This window comes from Amphiura filiformis, chromosome 16 (genome assembly GCF_039555335.1).
Source record: "Amphiura filiformis chromosome 16, Afil_fr2py, whole genome shotgun sequence".
In the NCBI taxonomy this organism is placed as follows: domain Eukaryota; kingdom Metazoa; phylum Echinodermata; class Ophiuroidea; order Amphilepidida; family Amphiuridae; genus Amphiura; species Amphiura filiformis.
The window spans coordinates 18,728,975-18,736,648 of NC_092643.1; positions in this window are offsets into that span (position 1 = coordinate 18,728,975).

Below are 7,674 nucleotides of genomic sequence, written 5' to 3' on the forward strand. Positions count from 1 at the left end.
TGAAGATATATATTTTCCCCCAAACACCTAAAAATGTTAGTTTTTTCGGGGAAAAAAATTAATGTACATATGTATGTATGTATATCTTCAATACGAAAGGTCAAAATTTTTAAATGACGGGCCGTTTTTCCTCCCAGCTACATATTTATATAGATTTATACATATCATTAGCTTTAAAGTTAAATTCGAGGACTGTTGAATATCAAAAATACAAAAAATATCAATTTGTAATAATTTGCCATGAATTTTGTATTATAATCACAAGTTTCAAAAATCAAAATTATTTGGTATCATCAGGACGCTCCTCGTATTCAGAATGCAATTTTGGTTGAATCTGATTTGCTCTCAGGTCCCACAAAAATGCTGTGCAAACGATGCTATCATCTGATTGCTGAACTAAGCATCAACCCTGTGCACAATTAGATTTCCAGGGGGTGGCATGGGAGTTTTTTGACATGAAAAAAACAAAAATTCACCCACTTATTTTAAAAAATAAATTCAAAGGCAGCGAAAAAAAATAAATCCCACTGTCCTCTGCGGCGAAAAAAATTGATTTGACCCAAACTCCCATGCCCCCAAGAATCAAAATGGTGCATCAAAATCATTGCCAAACTTATTTTGTAATATTGTAAGTTGTTTGTAACATTTGGTGAAGAGGAAGCTCTTTTTTCTTTCCAAAATTACACAACTAATTTGATGTATTCTGGTGAGCTAAAATACACTGTAAAAATCAAGGCTGCAGTTGATGTATTTGGGACAAACTCTCGAGATTTGTAATAAAATCTTCTTTCGACTCGAGATTTAACTCATATTATGATCGAAGTGCAGGGAAAAAAGTTTGTACTCAAAGGGGCAAGGTAGTTATGCCTTCCGTTGCTTTCAAAAAGGCAGAACACCCATACATTTTTGATGGCTTCAAAAGGGCTCCAAGGTAAAATGGATTTAATAAAATGGAACCAAGACAATTTCCTTAGTAAAGCTCTGTTTTTAGGGAATTTAAAATGAGAAATACTATCTAGAAACACCATCAGCAGTGAGGGGTAGCATTAAGGCCAAAAAGTAAAGGGTTCATAATTCTAAGAGTGAAATATTCACATGCGACCATAGTGGTGACTGGATGTTGTGAAAAAGCAAATGACCATGTCAGTTTGGAGCCAATCGGACGTCAAGAAATGGGTCAATGGTGTTTTTAGTAATATGAAAATATCAATAATATTACAAATCAAAAGAACTGGCACTCCACTCTTTCCTTGAACCAACCATGGATTTTGCGAAAAAAGAGAAGGACCACATTTTTAATTTGGGGCTAATTTTATAGTATTTTTAGATTATAATTTATTGAATAGGACTGCAACCCACTTTTTTTTTAGCTCCATATTTTGCAGTTCAAGGTGTCAAAATTACACCCTCTTGGTTTCAGACAAATTATTGTCCCTACTCATGTACACTGCATCATGACTGCATAACATCCGGGGCACTCTGACCAAACTAGAACCTCATCATATTTACCCATTTTCGCGTGCATTGCATGCATTTATTCCATTTTTGCACCAAATTTCAATGTAGATACAGGGTGATCAAAAATCTATCAATATTTATATAAATTTCTTCAAAACACGCTTATCTGGCACTGGAGATGCAAATTTTCCAAGCCTTGAAATAAGCAAACTGGAACCAGGAGCAATTTGTTTTGAACTTTGCTTCTGGTTCACGGGGATTTTACAAGAACCAGGAGCAATTTCTAAAGAAACAGGAGCAATTTTGAAATAGTAAATCCTTTTCTGCATATCAATACAGCATGTACAGCACTACTGCATCAAGTGCAAAATTAGAACCAGGAGCAATTTGTTTCAGAAAATTGCTCCTGGTTCATGTTAATTTAACAAGGACCAGGAGCAATTGGTGGCTTTACGAGAGCAAATTTGCACCCCGCGCCCACTTATTTCAAGGCTTAAAATTTTCAAGATTGAGGTACGGTATGTAACTCTAATGTAAAATAAGCTCAACAATCCAGTTTTGAAAGTTAAAAGAGAATTCAACAAAGTGTTTTCGTAAAAATGGACTTTTTGAATCAAAATTGAGAGTGAGGGTGCTCTTTCAGATTTGTCGCAATAGAAAATGTTTACTAGTTTTTAGTTTACTGAAGTAAAGAGGATCACAACCAAGGTCTGCTTAAGAAATTTGAGCCTTTTATCATGTTTCGTTTGTCCGTAGCACTCTTTTGAATGTTCTGCACATTGAATCCCTATTCAAATGTATTTATAACAGCTGCGTTACTTTTTGTGCAGACTTTAGACCAGTATAAAAGGTAAAATCAAATTTGGCATCAAACCACATCATTTTATGTAGCCACCGTACCAAATTAAAGCCCTTGATTAAAGAAAACCAAAACTGAAAACCATTTTATCATAGTGTTTTTCATACTTTACAAAGATTAAAAATCATCAAAAACATTCAGCCAACATTTAAATGCATCAAAACAAAACAGCATGTCGCCTCTGGAACTGCTATTAAAATCCCTCCAAAATTCCATATATCATCAGCCTGCTACGCTAAATGCCTAAGTCATCAGAGATGTATTCCACAAGTTAATGAAAAATGCGGCTGGAAATTTGATGAATTATGGGTTTATTACTCAGAAAATCAAAATTGCAAATGAGAAACATGTAAAAATGACTTAGGCATTTAGCGTAGCAGGCTGACGATATGCGATTCTCTCATCACTGAAATAAATGTCAAGTGAATTGTTCGAGAAGTCTAGCCAAGAATTTGCTCACTGATAGCTTCACATTCTAGGCTAGAGACCATTGCATTCAAAATCTAGTCGGATTCGCTGTTCAATTCAAAGCATGACACAGCGTTAAAGTCATAATGTACGATCTTTTTTTCAGAATTTACCTTTATTTTTTTCAAAACCGATTTTTTGGCATATTTGTAATACTTACACATGTTCTAACTTAAATCTATGAGCAAACTGTCAAATTCGTCCTATTTGTAGTAAAACGGGACGATTTTTTCTGTTGGTCCGACATAAAGTCATAATTTTTAGATTATGACTTTATGTCGGCCACGATCAAAACCGTAGTCTCCTACAAAACTAGCTTGGTTACGCTTCCTCCACATGTGGAGGGAGCATAACCAAACTGGCCGCGTAGGAGACTAACTCTGAGGCCGCACTCGCTGTCCTAGTCCAAATAGTGCGAGATGTTTCGAGTGTAGAGGTGAAGTTTATGATGTTGTTTCTTTGCAAATTCCCAATGTTTTTCGCGTCCAAATGTATTGGGAACTTTCATAATGATTGCATGTTATCATTTTAGAAGAAAAAAAGAAAAATCTAAAAATTTAAAAAGATCGTACATTAAGGCTTTAAAGGAGGTTCAGAAGTAAACACAGCCGATCACGACAGGCGATTTCATCAAAAATGTTGCTAAATTACACTGTACAGGGAAATTTTAGACTGTCCAAAATAGGCTGCAAATCTTGGTCAAAAGACAAAGTTGACTCATCAAAATTTTAACAAAATACCAGAAAAATTACCAAAAATTTGCACCTCTGTCAGACCGAAAAACCATAGCAAAGCACTCTAGTCTAGCAACGAATGTGTAACTATCGTGTGCAAATTCGCTCTAGAGTTCTCGAGTAACAAGTGAAGTACAAAAAAATGTATTAGTCCCAGCCCGGAGTCCCAGTAACTGAGACGCGACGACATTTACATTTACATTGGGTACTATCTGCTAATTTAAACGTCCAAATGATTATGATTAGTCCTAGTTTAGGACTTATGCTCGTTTCATACTACCATGCCGTCGCGCGGCGAGGCGCACGCGCATTGCAGAAAAACGGACACAATCAAGTCTTGTCATTGGTTGATACGTCTTTCCGCTTGCCGCAGCGACAAGTGGCAGGAAAGTCTGACAGGGGCATAAGTGAAGTATAGACAACATATAATGCAGGTTTCCTTGATCACATTGATAGGCAATACAATGTACCGTCCATGACTACAATACTAGATTTGCTTCTAGCAGGTTTTTAATTTTTAAATTAAAACCCCTCAGAAGTCAGAACCATTCAAATATTAAATATTAAATATTAAAGATTTTACTAAACAAGCCTCCTCTTTATGTGCATGGCCATGGCATGCTTTCAAAATTCAAGTATCATGATGAATGATACAAGTTCATGAGTTCAGTTTATGCCAAGTTTACAAGCGGCTAGGGGACGCAGGGGTAACCTTGTCAATCAATGGTTATTCTATTGTCCACCAAAGTTTAAAGCCGATGACATCACCAATACGTTTATCCATGGTCAATCCAATCGATAGGCAATTATCCCACCAACGGCAAAATAATAGATCATTCTGCATGGCAGTGACCACTTGTATTCCAATATCTGTGGCGAAATTGAGCAAGCAAGTTTAACTCGTGCGCATCTTTCTCAACTTTCCTGATAAAACACATGGAATAAAAGATAAATAAATATAAAATATCACAATTTGAAATGAAATAAAAATTAATAATAATAATGAAAAGAAATGAATATTCCCACGTGAACTTTTTTGTTAAATCATTGGCCATTTATTTATAGCCTAGATACCACATCGTCAACATTTTAATGTGAAAGTCTGAAAAAGCATAATTGAACATAATTCCTTGAATGAAACAACATGCTATAGGCCTATATGAAAATAAATAATCTTACTATAAATAGGATTATAGGGGAATGTTGTATCTATGTATCTATCTATGTATGCACATAAAGGCTCCGTCAGTTTCGATCCAAATGTCACCAAATTCATACGGGAGATCGAGGAATATACGGAGACGGTAATACGAAAATTTGGGTGAAAACGGTCAAGAATTGGCCTCAAAATCAGTGAAAATGTGGTCCGTTGCTATACTAGGTAAACAAAAAAAGGAGGCAGTTACTAAGCTAGCCCTGCGCGTCGCACGGGCGTATCTAATGCCAAGCCGCTCGTGTATCGCAGCGATATCGCGCGGGTAACGCAGCACTACGCCATGGCACGCGTAAACGACGCAGAGACACGTAATGAATGATATTAACGACCGTAGCGTAATAAATACGGGAAAAAGATGTGTGTTAAAAAGTACACACAACATGAAGAGGTAGGCCTACTATAAATAAAAAAGAAAACAAAATGAGGACAAACAGGCTAGGTACGAGTATGTGGGTTCTTCAGGAAATGTAAGAAAAAAAGCTATAATAAGATCAGGAAATTTAAATAAAAAGGCTATTGAACTGAGGACAGAATTAAATAAATAACATGAAAATGGGAAATCACAAGCTATGCAGCAAATAAAAAAAGAAGCTAAAAGGGAAATGTAAGAAAGGACAGATTTAGAAAAGAACGGGAACGGGATTGAATAAATAAAAACACATGGTCAACGGAAAATCGCAAGCTTAGCAGCAGAATTTTTTTTAAATGGAACAAAATTGGCCCATGTAGAAGAAACTAAAAAGAAAGAAAGAAGTTCAAATGGAAACGTAGGCTTAAGGAGGTTCAGGTTCAGATAAATAAAATTTACCGTTTCAATGATTCTACATGTACCTGTTCAGTAATTCCTCCTGTTTTAGTGAACGCTCTCCCATTTACTCACCTAGCGGGGACCCGCGCGTAGCACGGGTGTCCCGCTAGTACTAATAAATAGCTAAAAGATGCAATCTTACTATTTGTGTAAATTTTCAAGTTTTCAAGTGATACATGTATAACAAGTTTATAGGCCTATATTATAATAGTCATGATGTTTGTGAGGATATTACTAGGATGTTACGAAATCATAGGCCTATATTTAACATGTTAAATTAGGCCTATGATGAAAATATGTTTTTATAGTCTTATTATAATATTATCATCATGGCCATCATCATTTTATTATTGTTATTTACGTTGTTTTTTATTTCTTTTTTAATCGTAAAATAAGTTAAGTCATGACATCATGATCCTGCTGCCGAATCCAGGTCACTGGCCGGGGTACCTGGCTGAATCGTAAAGTGTTAAAGTGTGCCGCCATATAATCATATAGCTAAATTTCATGATCCACCGCATGATCTTGATCCTATTTTTATCGATATACATCGATCACTTTTCGGATTAAGTATTGGACACAATAGATGAAGTATTTTATTGACAAGGTTACCCCTGCGTCCCCTAGCCGCTTGTCCAAGTTTGTCACTAAAACTGTAAAATATAAATTTTAAGCTTACCTCAGCTCAGCTATCGAGTCAACGCCTATCCCCCGTTGAATCACATACACATATCGTCAAACCCGTTACACCTTTCAAATTATTACAAACACATGTCATTGATAAAATGACTGACAGATGCCGATAAAACATTGATTTTGACAGTAAATTATTGATTTTAGTTTTCCTGTATTTACATCTATTTGACACACACAGGGCGGATATCTCATTAGCCATAATTCATATTCTTGACTGCCAGTCGTTTATACTGGTTTAATTGTTTCACTCCCGGAGTCCCGGAGCTCCCATTTTGTCAATTTATAGTGTTTTTAGAGGACTATCAATTTCTTCGGAAGGTGGGGGGGGGGGATCCCAAATATAGGGTAGGGGGATCATACATTTTTGGAAAGAAAAATGTAGGGACTCAGGGAGTCAAAAAGACTGATTTCAATACAATTTTTTATAGGGGATTGTGTTTTTTCAAAACTTTAACACAATACACAATCTTGCAAATTAAGTTTTTCTGAATCAAAATTTTGTTAGGATTTCAAAAATCATGAGTGTCATTTTTTTAAAAGCCATTCTTGACTTATTTTAGCCATTGGCTATTGCATTTAAAGGCTTTTATGTTATCATTCCAAAATTTATACACTTTATTATGAGCTACCTTAGGCCTAATATTGAAGCGTTGTGTTCAAATTTTAAAATTTTTGGGTGGTTTTTTTTTGGGGGGGGGGCAGATTTTATTTTTTTGCACTTTTGATGACCTAAAACTTAGCTTAGTTTGACTATATATTGTATTTATGTTCTTTAAGATTGTTATTTCTAAAGTTAATCAAATACTTATGAGATAGGCCTAATATAAAGTTAATTTTGGAATTTTGTTGTGATGGGGGGGGTCAAAATCGGCACTTTGTACTGGTCAATCACTTGATTTTGATGGACCCATGATAATGTCATCACAGAGGACTTATAGGTCCTAATTATGTTCAGAATGGATTTACCATGTAGGCCTACCAATGTCTATATGAGCAAATCAAAAAGGAGAAATTTCTAGACCCCATACAGAATTGTAGGGCCCAAGGCCCCTTTTAGTGGTTCAGCCATAAAATCTGCAAATTTTGACCCCTAATGACTTTAGGTGTACAACAGATATAAATTTCTAGTCTTTTGCATCTGAAAGAATGTAGTCTAATGTGATATCATGTTACTAGGAACATAAGATTTACGTTATATAAAGTTTGTGTTTTTATATTAAGTTGACCCTTTCAAAAATAGCAATATTTGACTAACCGGTTACGGGTGCAAAATGCCAAAAATGCCTTTTTTCTTATTTTTGATCATTTTATAGCAAATTGTCTTATTTATCCTGTTATTTCAAGTTGCTTTGAGTCAAATAATAAGAAAAAACTAATTTCTAATTCTCTGTACAGATTTTCAAGGGGGTCAAAGGTGCTTTCTGGCAACGATCAT